The sequence below is a fragment of the Ranitomeya variabilis genome, chromosome 2, assembly GCF_051348905.1.
Source record: "Ranitomeya variabilis isolate aRanVar5 chromosome 2, aRanVar5.hap1, whole genome shotgun sequence".
Classification (NCBI taxonomy): Eukaryota; Metazoa; Chordata; class Amphibia; order Anura; family Dendrobatidae; genus Ranitomeya; species Ranitomeya variabilis.
This window is the reverse complement of record NC_135233.1, coordinates 712,799,151-712,812,148: the sequence shown is the minus strand read 5'-3', so window position 1 is coordinate 712,812,148 and position 12,998 is coordinate 712,799,151. Positions and strand designations below refer to the sequence as shown.

At 45.8% G+C, this 12,998-nt stretch overlaps 1 protein-coding gene across 1 annotated transcript in view; it reads left to right on the top strand.

The window, feature by feature from the left end:
- HDAC2 (histone deacetylase 2) overlaps positions 1 to 12,998 on the top strand; it is a 92,654-nt gene that overhangs the window by 16,939 nt on the left and 62,717 nt on the right. The gene's annotated exons all lie outside the window — the stretch shown is intronic.

The following is a 12,998-nucleotide window of genomic DNA, read 5'->3' as shown; positions in this document are numbered from 1 at the left end:
GTTTAGGGAGTCAGGACTAGTTGTGATATCAGTCCATTTCAGGGTAGGTTACAGCAGTTTATAGCACTTTTTGCCAGGCAGGTCTGTGCCAGTGCTGTGCAAGTGTTTGACACAGCATTTGGTGTAATCTAACCCAGCCAATCCTTTTGGGCTAGCAGCATTGTCTGGTAGTCATCTGAGTAGCCAGCCTGTGAAGCTAGCTACACCCCCTGTGTATCTAAATTTTTACTGCATCTAACCCAATATATCGTTTTGGGCCTAGGAGCAGCAGTGTCTGCACGTCAGCGGAGTAGCCCGCCTGTGAAGCTACACCGCCTGTGTATCTAAATTTTTACTGCATCTAACCCAGTATATCGTTTTGGGCCTAGGAGCAGTGTCTGCACGTCAGCGGAGTAGCCCGCCTGTGAAGCTACACCGCCTGTGTATCTAAATTTTTACTGCATCTAACCCAGTAAATCGTTTTGGGCTTAGTAGCAGTGTCTGCCCGCCTGTGAAGCTACACCGCCTGGGTATCTAAATTTTTACTGCATCTAACCCAGTAAACCGTTTCGGGCCTACTTTAGTATCACAGTTTGGCCACTCAGCTCTGCTCGGTTTCCATCCATCGTTTTTTTTGTGCCAACAACTACAGAGTTACCAATTAGTAAAGCACCAAAATGAGTGGCAAAAGGCCTGCTGCTGGTGGAAAGTGGAATAGGCGTGTTGGAAAGGGAAAAAAATGTTGTGTCCGTGGGGTAGGTGGTAAAGCAACAGTAACATCTGCAGAAGAAAGACCATCTTCCAGCCAAAGTAAGATGTCTACGACCATCGCTAGGAGCATCGCTACAAATTCCAGATGAGGCACAAAAACAGCAGGTGCTTGAACGGATATCAAGTGCTCATTCAAGTGGGCTCTCCTCCATGTCAACTTCAATATCACAACTACTCCAGTTCTCAGAGGTGTCACCCCAATCGCACTTGCTTCCTCACAGCTCCCAAGTCTCCAGCCGCCCATCTGAGTATGGGGTAACACAGATGGTTAAGTCTGCAGAGCTGTTAACTCATACTATAGCCTGGGAATCGGAGGTCTGCTCCAGAGCTTCTGTGAATCCAGACGAGGAAATGATCTGCACTGATGCCCAGAATCTTTGTGAGTCGGATCCAGGCCCAGATGAAGAAGGTTCTGAGCATAATGTAGACCCTCGTTCCCAAACTGTAACTCCTGTTGGTGGAGACAATGAGGAAGATGATGATGAGACTGAGATACCTGATTGGAACGAAAACTTGACTTTTCGGTCAGGGCAGGAAGAGGTTGGCTCTGAGGACGACAGGTGTGAGAACACACAGGGTGATGATGACGAGGTTGGAGACCCCACTTACTGTCAACCCACAGTCCGCCAGTCCATGAGGTCAGCAGAGGAGGTGGAGGGGGATGCTAGTGACGAGTCTGACGACGAGGTTAGGTTGCGCCTTCCTGGACAGAGACTGAGTACTGGAAGCACGTCAACAACTGCATCCTCAACCACAACTGTGCCTCAGAGCACACGTCGTGGTGGCTCTTCAGGTCGCATGGGCTCTAAGCCTTGCATAGCCTGGGCATTTTTTGAGATCGCATAGGATGGCCCAACTCATGCTGTCTGTAAGATTTGTCACCAAAATCTCAGTAGAGGCCAAAAAATGACTAGTTTGAGTACTTCATGCATGAACCGTCCCATGGATATGAGGCATAAGTTGCAGTGGGAAGCTCACTGTGCTACAATGCGGCCTAGTGGGCCGGGCCAATCACCGTCTGCCCCATCAAGTGCATCCGCAGCCTCTTCATCCTCTGTGACTGTGGGGACAGCAGTCACACATGGTTTTGGACGCAGACTTTCCACCTCTTTACCCGCAACAGACAGTGTGATTGGCAGGTCGTCAGGAGTGATGCAAGTGGAAACACCTGCTGGTGTTGAGCGCTCTCTGACATCGAGACCACCACATTTTGATCAAGGCAACATAATATATCCACCTGCACCTTCCTCACAGACCAGCAGTTTGCCGGGGACACCCTACTCAACCCCGTCTAGGCACGGCAGCCAGCCCTCGGTCCCTCAGATGTGGACAAGTAAAAGACCATTTCCTCCTAGCCATGACAAAGCTAAGAGGTTGAATTTCACCATCTGCAAGATGTTGGCTACAGAAATGCTGCCTTTCCACCTGGTGGACACAGAGGATTTTTGAGACCTTATGTCCGTCGCAGTGCCCCAGTACCAGATGCCCAGTCGCTACTACTTCTCAAAGAAAGCTGTGCCTGCTCTACACCAGCATGTCGCACACAACATCACCGCTTCCTTGAGAAACTCTGTGTGTGACAGGGTGCATTTCATCACAGACACTTGGACAAGTAGACATGGACAGGGGCGTTACATGTCGGTGACTGGGCACTGGGTAACTACGGCGACATCAGGAGAAGGGGCTGCTGTCCAAGTCTTCCATCCCCACGAGTTGCGCGTCGACCTCTATCTCTAAGTTCCTCCACTGCTTCTGCCTCCTCAACCTCTTCTCGGTCCTCCACCTGCACCCAAAGCCTGTCTAGTAATGCCACCCGCGTTCTAAGTGCGAGGAAGGAATCCTGCACACCTCCTTACTATGCTGTCACCAGGGCTCAACGGCATCAGGCGGTGTTTACATTGAAATGTCTGGGAAATGTGAGTCACACAGCTGAGGAGTTGTGGTCAGCTCTGGAGACCGAGTTCCATCAATAGTTGTCTCCACTGAACCTACAGCCAAGGAAGGCCGTGTGCGACTATGCTGCAAACCTGGGTGCGGCCCTTCCCCGGGGCAATGTCACACACGTGCCTTGTATGGCTCACGTTTTGAACCTTGTTGTCCAGCAATGTTAATCCCGCTATCCTGGACTAAATGCGCTTCTGCAGAGTAAGCAGTGAAGTGTAAATCTGCAGTGTAAATGTAAAAAAGCACGGTCGCTGTGTGCTCACTTCCGCCGTTCGAATCCCGCAGCTCAACGACTTACATCTCTACTGAAGTCGTTGGGCCTGCCAGTTCACCGGCTGAAATGTGATGTGCCCACATGGTGGAATTCTACTCTGCGCATGTTTCAGCGACTGTGGCAGCACCGATGAGCCCTGATGCAATACGTTATGACATATAGCCTGGGCCAACGAGATCCAGAGGTGGGGCAAATCACGCTGCAGGAGTGGTCTCAGATCAGGGACCTATGCACCCTTCTGCACAGTTTTGAAATAGCGACGAAGATGTTGAGTGCTGACGATGCCATTATCAGCATGACTATTCCGGTCATTTACATGTTGGAGCACACCTTAAACAGTATTCGGAGTCAGGTCGTGGGACAAGAGGAGGAGGAGTCATATGCGGAAGGGATAATATCTCCAAGGTCCAGACGGTCGGCAGCACCAAGGCAGCTGGCATTGGAGGGTGGGGGAGAGGGATTACCGAAGGCGCATGGTAGCAGCCAAACTGTTGAGAAAGGTGCAGGAGCGGAGGAAGAAGTGGAGGACGAACTGGCTCTGGGCATGGAAGTCTCATCAGATAAGGGAGACCTTTATCAAATTTCTGTTGTGCGAGGTTGGGGGGAGAGGGCAGAGGAAGGAAGCATGATTCTGACCTCGCCGCCACCAAAACAACAAGGACTTGGTCCTCCTGGATGCGCAAGACACATGAGTGCCTTCTTGCTGCACTACCTGCAACATGACCCTCGGATTGTCAGAATCCAAAGTAATGCCGGCTACTAGGTTGCCACACTCTTAGATCCCCGGTACAAAAGTAAATTTGGCAAAATAATTTCTGCCATAGAAAGGGATTCACGCATGCAGGAGTGTCAGCAGAGACTGTTACAGAATCTTAAGGTACCTTCACACTGAACAACTTAACAACGATATTGCTAGTGATCCGTGATGTTGCAGCGTTCTGGATAGCGATATCGTTGTGTTTGACACGCAGCAGCGATCAGGATCCTGCTGTGACATCGTTGGTCGGAGCTAGAAGGCCAGCACCTTATTTCGTCGCTGGATCACCCGCTGACATCGATGGATCGGTGTGTGTGACACCGATCCAGCGATGTCTTCACTGGTAACCAGGGTAAACATCGGGTTACTAAGCGCAGGGCCGCGCTTAGTAACCCCATATTTACCATGGTTACCAGTGTAAATGTAAAAAAAAAAAAAAACACTACATACTCACCTTCTGATGTCTGTCGCGTCCCCCGGCGTTCTGCTTCCCTGCACTGTGTCAGCGCCGGCTGTCCATAAAGCAGGGCACAGCGGTGACGTCACCGCTCTGCTTTACGACCGGCGCTTACAGTGCAGGGAAACAGAACGCCGGGGGACGCGACAGACATCGGAATGTAAGTATGTAGTGTTTTTTTTTTTTTTTTTTTACATTTACACTGGTAACCAGGGTAAACATCGGGTTACTAAGCGCGGCCCTGCGCTTAGTAACCCGATGTTTACCCTGGTTACCCAGGGACTTCGGCATCGTTGGTCTCTGGAGAGCTGTCTGTGTGACAGCTCTCCAGCGACCACACAGCGACGCTGCAGCGATCGGCATCGTTGTCTAGATCGCTGCAGCGTCGCAAAATGTGACGGTACCTTTACATGTGCTTTTCCACAAAACACCAGTGGTGCACGTAGTGAATCTGAGTTCTAACTTGCCACCCGTGGGACTGTCGAGTCATCACTCAAACCTTAACAGTAACATCGTATCTGGTGGTAACAGCAATTTTTTCCAATCGTTTCAAGAATTTTTTGGACCATTCTTTGCAAGGCCACAGGAGACAAGTAGTCTGACGCATAGCCAACGCCTAGAGAGGATGGTACTGGAGTATCTCCAAGTTAACATCGATGCCATGACTGTGGAACTGGACCCTTGCTCATTTTGGGCTTCCAATCTGGAAAAATGGCCTGAGCTCGCCACTCACGCCTTGGAGATCTTGTCGTGCCCTGCAGCCAGCGTTCTCTCTGAAAGTGTGTTCAGCACTGCTGGTGGTGTGCTGACAGATAAGCGCACACGGCTGTCCAGTGACAATTTAAACAGACTAATGTTCATCAAGGTGAAGAAATCCTGGATCCACAAGGACTTTTCTACCCCTGTGTCATCCTGGGGAGACTAAAAGCTTGATGATTTTTGAAAATCACCTCACCAACCATTTTAAGAAACTGGCGAAATTGATGCCACTTACAGTAAGTGGTGTCTGTGGCCCAATTTTTTGAAAAAATGGAAACTCTTTTTGGATTCCACTTGCTGTGTTTTACATGACGGCATCGACAATTCCAGGCGGCTGCGGTCGCTCCCCCCCTTTTAACCTTCAGAAACTACATACACTATGGCTTGGGGTAACACAGATGGTTGAGTCTGCAGAGCTGTTTACTCATACTATGGCCTGGGATTCAAAGGTCTGCTCCAAAGCTTCAGTGTCTGCTAGTCAGCAGCCCACCCATGAAGCAAGCTACACCGTCTGTTTATCTTATTACTAATTTTTAACTGCATCTAGCTCAGGCAATACTTTTGGGCCTAGTAGCAGTTTCTGCTACTCAGCAGAGTACCCCACCCATGAAGCAAGCTACACCGCCTTCTTCCTTTCTCAATCTAACCCCTCGGCTCTGGGGTGTCTGCTCTCCCTCCAGCTCTCCTTCTCACAGGTGGACTACCGCGTGTATTCACACTGTGCAAATCTTTTGGGCCCAGGCATAAGATGTTGTCGAGGTAATGGATAATATGTGCCCCCTTAGAAACGTCCATGACGACCCATTCGAGGAAGCAACTAAACGCCTCAAATAGTGAGCAGAATATGGAGCACCCCATGGGCAAACAGCGATCTATGTAGTATGCTCCTTCACAGAAGCAGTCCAATAGGCTGACACTATTCGGAGGCACAAGTATTAACCGGAACGCCCCCTCAATGTCTGTTTTGGCCATTAGAGTGCCCCTTCCCAACTTCTTGACCCGCCTGATTGCCTCGTCAAAGGAGGTACAGTATATAGTACTGTACTTGGTTCCGCGTCGATGTTGTCGTTTACTGACCTGCCCCTTGGATATGACAAATTGTGCATTAGTCTGAATGTATTGGGTTCTTTTTTTGACACGACTCCCAACAGGGATACCACTACGTCTTCTAAGAAAGTGTTCTGAGTGGACCCGCCGCCATTCTACCTAAAGATATTTCTTTTTTTAAAAATTTTTGTCACGATGTCTGGGTGTTGGTAGGCTGATTTTAGATTTTTACTCCAGCCTTTCTTGATTTTTAGAAGGGCATGACATGCCTATATCTGTTTCTCCTCCTCCTTTTACTCCTCCACCTCTTTTCTTTTCGCATGACTATATGTACTTATGACTTTTCCATGTGTTTGTTGTGTCTTCTGAGCAGTTTGTCAGCTTTTGGACACCTTTTAAGGTGTTTTCTATGTGTTTTCTATGTGTTTTCTTTGTGTTTTCCTGCCATTGGTTTCAATGGGGTTTGATGGGTGTTCGTCGAACGTTCGATGAACATTCGTCGAACACGCCCCAATTCGACGAACCGAACTCGAACACTAGGGGGGTGGCTCAACACTAATTACAACCAAATTGGCTTCGTTAAAGGAAGGCAACCCACAGATGGGTAGCACGGTGGCGCAGTGGTTAGCACAGCAGCCTTGCAGCGCTGGAGTCCTGGGTTCAAACCCCACCAAGGACAACATCTGCAAAGAAGTTTGTATGTTCTCTCCGTGTTTGCGTGGGTTTCCTCCGGGTTCTCCAGTTTCCTCCCACATTCCAAAGACATACTGATAGGGAATTTAGATTGTGAGCCCCATCGGGGACAGCGATGATAATGTGTGCAACATGTAAAGCGCTGCGGAATATGTTAGCGCTATATAAAAATAAAGATTATTATTATTATTATTATGGCACTAGAAGAATCATCAAATTAATCAATGCCTCTAAACTTCCTTCAACTATAATTACCCTTGACGCAGAAAAAGCGTTTGACAGACTTAACTGGGATTTCCTAAAGCTTTCGCTTCAAAAATTTGGCTTCACTGAGCAGTTTCTGTCTCATGTCATGGCGCTTTACTCCAACCCCAGCGCCCAAATTTTCTCTAATAACCACCTATCCAACTCCTTTCCAATCACCAACAGCACCAGACAGGGCAGTCCTCTCTCCTCCCTTTTGTTTATCATAGCCATTGAATCCTTGCCCCCAAAAAATCAGAGAAAATCAAAAATTTTAGGAATTTATATACCATCTCTCTACTTTAAAATTAGCCTTTTTTGCGGACGATCTACTGATGACTTTCTCAGACCCTCTTAACTTTATAAAAGAACTCTTGAAAATACTTAACCTCTTCTTGGATATATCATACTTTAAAATCAACAAAGACAAATAAAAATTCTATACTTTAACTTAAGCGATGCTCTAATCAACAAAATAAAATAAATGTCATCTTTAGGCTGGGCAGATAAGGACATTACTTACCTTGGAATAACCATTACTAAAGATATTAACTCCCCTCTAATTTGGATTCTTTAATCAGCACTATCACCAAGGATTTTTCTATTTATGGAGAATAGAGACCTTTCATGGTTAGGCAGATCTGTAATAGTCAAGACTTTTATGCTTCCCAAAATACTGTACATTTTCAGAACCATCCCTCTCAAAATATCTACCTCTTACCTAACAAGCCTTCAAATTCTAATCAACTCATATAGAACTATAAGAAAGCTAAATTTGCTAATAGCATCCTATCTACTATATAATTGTCTAAGGGCCACTTCCGTCTTTCTGTCACGGAAATCCCAAGTCACTGATTGGTTGCGGCAAAATGGCCACGACCAATTAGCGATGGGCACAGTCCGGCGGCAAAATGGGCGCTCCCTACTCCCCTGCAGTCAGTGCCCCCTCCATACTCCCCTCCAGTCAGTGCTCACACAGGGTTAATGGCAGCGTTAACTGACCGCGTTATGCCGCAGTGTAACGCACTCCGTTAATGCTGCTATTAACCCTGTGTGACCAACTTTTTACTATTGATGCTGCCTATGCAGCATCAATAGTAAAAAGATCTAATGTTAAAAATAATAATAAAAAAAAATCATTATATACTCACCTTCCGGCGCCTTTCCCGCTCCTCGCGAGACCGCTACGTCATCATCTTGCGAGACCGCAATGCACTCTTGGGACTGGAGCGTCGCGAGGGAAGGTGAGTATATAACTATTTTTTATTTTAATTCTTTTTTTAACAGGGATATGGTGCCCACATTGCTATATACCACGTGGGCTTTGTTAGATACTGCGTGGGCTCTGCTATATACTACATCTCTGTGCTGTATACTATGTGGGCTGTGCTATATACTTCATCTCTGTGCTATATACTATGTGGGCTGTGCTATATACTACGTGGCTGGACAATATACTACATTGGTGTGCTCTATACTACGTGGCCTGTGTTATATACTGCATGGGCTGTTATATACTACGTCTCTGCTATATACTACGTCTCTGTGCTATATACTACATGGCTGTGCAATATACTACGTGGCTGTACAATATACTATGTGGCTGTGCAATATACTACGTGGCTGTGCAATATATTACGTGGCTGTGCAATATATTACGTGGCTGTGCAATATATTACGTGGCTGTGCAATATATTACGTGGCTGTGCAATATACTACGTGTCTGTGCTATATACTACGTGTCTGTGCTATATACTACGTGGCTGTGCTATATACTACGTGGCTGTGCTATATATTACTTGGCTGTGCTATACACTACGAGTCTGAGCAATATACTATGTGGCTGGAAATATACTATGTGGCTGAGCAATAAACTACGTGTGCTATATACTGTACTATGTGGCGCCTGGCCGCGAACAATCAGCGACAGACGCAGTCCGGCCGTGAATTGGCAAGGAATTTGACCCACGCTTCGGTAATTGGTCGCGGCCGGCCGAATCCTGTGTATAAATTGCATTATTCTGAAAACTTTATAAATAAACTACATACATATTCTGGAATACCCGATGTGTTAGAATCGGGCCACCATCTACTATAAATATAAATTACACGGTGGATTTGGTCTTCCAAATATTTCAGCCTATTATCTAGCGGACCTTATTAGTGATGAATGAGTGTACTCGTTGCTCTGGTTTTCCCAAGCACGCTCGGGTGACCTCCGAGTATTTATGACTGCTCGGAGATTTAGTTTTCATCGCGGCAGCTGAATGATTTAGAGCTACTAGCCTGCTTGATAACATATGGGGATTCCCTAGCAACCCCCACATGTACTCAGCCTGGCTAGTAGCTGTAAATCATTCAGCTGAGGTGATGAAAACTAAATCTCTGAGCAGTCATAAATACTCGGAGGTCACCCGAGCGTGCTTGGGAAAACCCGAGCAACGAGTACACTCACTCATCACTAAACCTTATTAAACAGTATATACTGGTTGACCCAAACTGACTCATCAGCCTTGCTTGACTTGGAAATCACTTTAAAGGGAACCTGTCACCCCCAAAACCGAGGGTGAGCTAAGCCCACCGGGCATAAGGGGCTTATCTACAGCATTCTGTAATGCTGTAGATAAGCTCCAGATGTATCCTAAAAGATGAGAAAAAGAGGTTATATTATACTCACGCGAGCGGTCCGATCCGGTGGGTGCCGCGGTCCGGTCCGGGGCCTCCCATCTTCATAGGATGACGTCCTCTTCTGGTCTTCACGCTGCAGCTCCGGCTCTGGCTTACTTTGTCTGCCCTGTTGATGGCAGAGCAAAGTACTGCAGTGCGCAGGCGCCGGGAAAGGCCAGAGAGGCCCAGCGCTTGCGCACTGCAGTACTTTGCTCTGCCATCAACAGGGCAGACAAAGTACGCCTGCGCCGGAGCCGCAGCGTGAAGACAAGAAGAGGACGTCATCTGATGAAGATGGGAGGCACCGGACCGCGACACCAATCGGACCAGACCGGGAAAGCCCCTGGGTGAGTATAATCTAACCTCTTTTTCTCATCTTTCAGGATACATCGGGGGCTTATCTACAGCATTCCAGAATGCTGTAGATAAGCCCCTAATGCTGGTGGGCTTAGCTGACCCTCGATTTTGGGGGTGACAGGTTCCCTTTAAACAATAATAGATCTCCACTTGACCTGTTATTCCAACATCTATTTTTAAAAAATGTTCTAACCTTTCTACTCATCCCATTTTTCACGCTTCCATTCACGCATGGAAGAACCTAGCCAAACCTCAAAAGGCTGTGGATAAATTCAATTTCCTAAAAAAATCTTCCACTAGCCTTCATTTTCTCTCTATACAACTACACAATCCCTCCATTTTGGTCAGAACACGGAATAACTAAATTAAAAAATATCTATGACGGGAATTTTTTTTCTCCTTTTAGGGACCTAAAAACAAATGTAACCTTCCCACTACAGTTTTTCTACACTACGTGATTCTAAAAGATCATATACATAATTTTCTCCTTAATAAACCTTTATTTTCGGAGGCAACAGTTAATCTTTTGTGCAACGTTAACCACTTAATATTTTGGAGTTGCAAAAGTATTTACAATTGGTTTAATAACGACACTGAATTGGTAAAAAAACAGATATATGACCAGATAGGAATCAGACCTGAAACTGTCTTTTCAACGTGAAAAATGGGAGAATGCTTTAACATACTCATATTCATCTAACATTTCAATGTCTTTGCACGGATCATTCTATAAACTACTCTCTAGGTGGTATTATACCCCTTCAAGACTTTACCACATCAATTAAAAAAATCCACCAATGTGTTGGAGAAACTGTGGCCTTTATGGGAATATTTTTCATGTTTTCTGGAGCTGTCCCAAAATACAATCTTTATGGGCCTAAACTTTTGACCTTATTAAGAAACTTTCCAGTAGTATTACATTAGTAATACTTTACATTACATTAGTAATACTATTAGTATTACAGTATTACATTACATTTACATTACATTAGTAATACTATTAGTATTACATTATTACATTACAATCGCCCCCAAATGGCTCTATTATCCCTAGGTATGGAAGATGTAAAAACCTCAGACAGGCCTATGTTAATCCATATCTTCCTTGTAGTCAAAAACGCTATTGCATTCTATTGGAAAATGCCAGATCAACCTAAATTTCAAGATATTATGGATAGAATCACTCTCCACAAAACATATGAGCATAGATTCGCCATTACCAATGACCGCATCAGCAAATATTTTAAAAAAAATGGGCACGGTGGTCTGAAATCTATCCTTGTTTTTTCCTTTGCTCATGAATATGTACATCTCTGTTTTATCTGTAGTTTGGTTTACGTAATATTCTTAATTTTTAGTACTTTCGCTATATTTTCTCTTACAAATATTATTGTAATACCTTACATATCAATGATCATTATCCATTTACTCATTATTAAGTTCTTTCACCCTTCCCTTCCCCAGTTATCCCATCCTTACCCCTCTTGTAATTACCCTTCCCACCCTTCTCGAATGTTTAAAAAGTTAATAAAAGTTATTGGAAAGACACTAGACAAAACACTGTATACACAACAGATATACACTCACCGGCCACTTTATTAGGTACACCATGCTAGTAACGGGTTGGACCCCCTTTTGCCTTCAGAACTGCCTCAATTCTTCATGGCATAGATTCAACAAGGTGCTGGAAGCATTCCTCAGAGATTTTGGTCCATATTGACATGATGGCATCACACAGTTGCCGCAAATTTGTCGGCTGCACATCCCAAAGATGCTCCATACAAGGCAGGATGGATCCATGCTTTCATGTTGTTTACGCCAAATTCTGACCCTACCATCCGAATGTCGCAGCAGAAATCGAGACTCATCAGACCAAGCAACGTTTTTCCAATCTTCTACTGTCCAATTTCGATGAGCTTGTACAAATTGTAGCCTCAGTTTCCTGTTCTTAGCTGAAAGGAGTGGTACCCGGTGTGGTCTTCTGCTGCTGTAGCCCATCTGCCTCAAAGTTCGACGCACTGTGCGTTCAGAGATGCTCTTAGGCCTACCTTGGTTGTAACGGGTGGCGATTTGAGTCACTGTTGCCTTTCTATCAGCTCGAACCAGTCTGCCCATTCTCCTCTGACCTCTGGCATCAACAAGGCATTTCCGCCCACAGAACTGCCGCTCACTGGATTTTTTTTCTTTTTCGGACCATTCTCTGTAAACCCTAGAGATGGTTGTGCGTGAAAATCCCAGTAGATCAGCAGTTTCTGAAATACTCAGACCAGCCCTTCTGGCACCAACAACCATGCCACGTTCAAAGGCACTCAAATCACCTTTCTTCCCCATACTGATGCTCGGTTTGAACTGCAGGAGATTGTCTTGACCATGTCTACATGCCTAAATGCACTGAGTTGCCGCCATGTGATTGGCTGATTAGAAATTAAGTGTTAACAAGAAGTTGGACAGGTGTACCTAATAAAGTGGCCAGTGAGTGTACATATACGGTGGTCAGATATGCAAATACAGGTGGTAGTACAATTGCAGATGATGCAAAAGTCAGTTAGCCATTGGTTGTTAGGCCTTGGTGCTGGCAGCCACATGAGGGGGTATGGGGTGCTAGCGGTTTCTGGTTTCTTCCAACATGATACACGCACGATGTCACCTTCTTTGGTACAGAACAAAGACCTACGTTGTCGCACGTGCACTTAACCCCTCGGTCAGTCACTCTTTTCCCGTCTTCCGGGATGGCCCTAGTTTCCCTCACCTTAGGTCTGGTAGCTGAAACTTCAAAACTTACGATAGATCATAAATTCTCAACGGAAGGTTATAGGGAGGCAGTTTTGGCACTATCAGATCCGGCCATTCCCCAGTGTTGCTTGGAAACCAAGCAGTGCTTCGCTACCTGGCGTCTACTAGCAGCTTGGAGCATAAAATCCTGAGCACAGCGCTTCATCCACTGCCCACCACCTTGAGGCATCACATATGACACTCTTGACACTAGGGGAAATATGCGCTGCAGAGAGCATGCATAGTAAGTGGTTGAAAATGCGCTTCCAACAATTTAT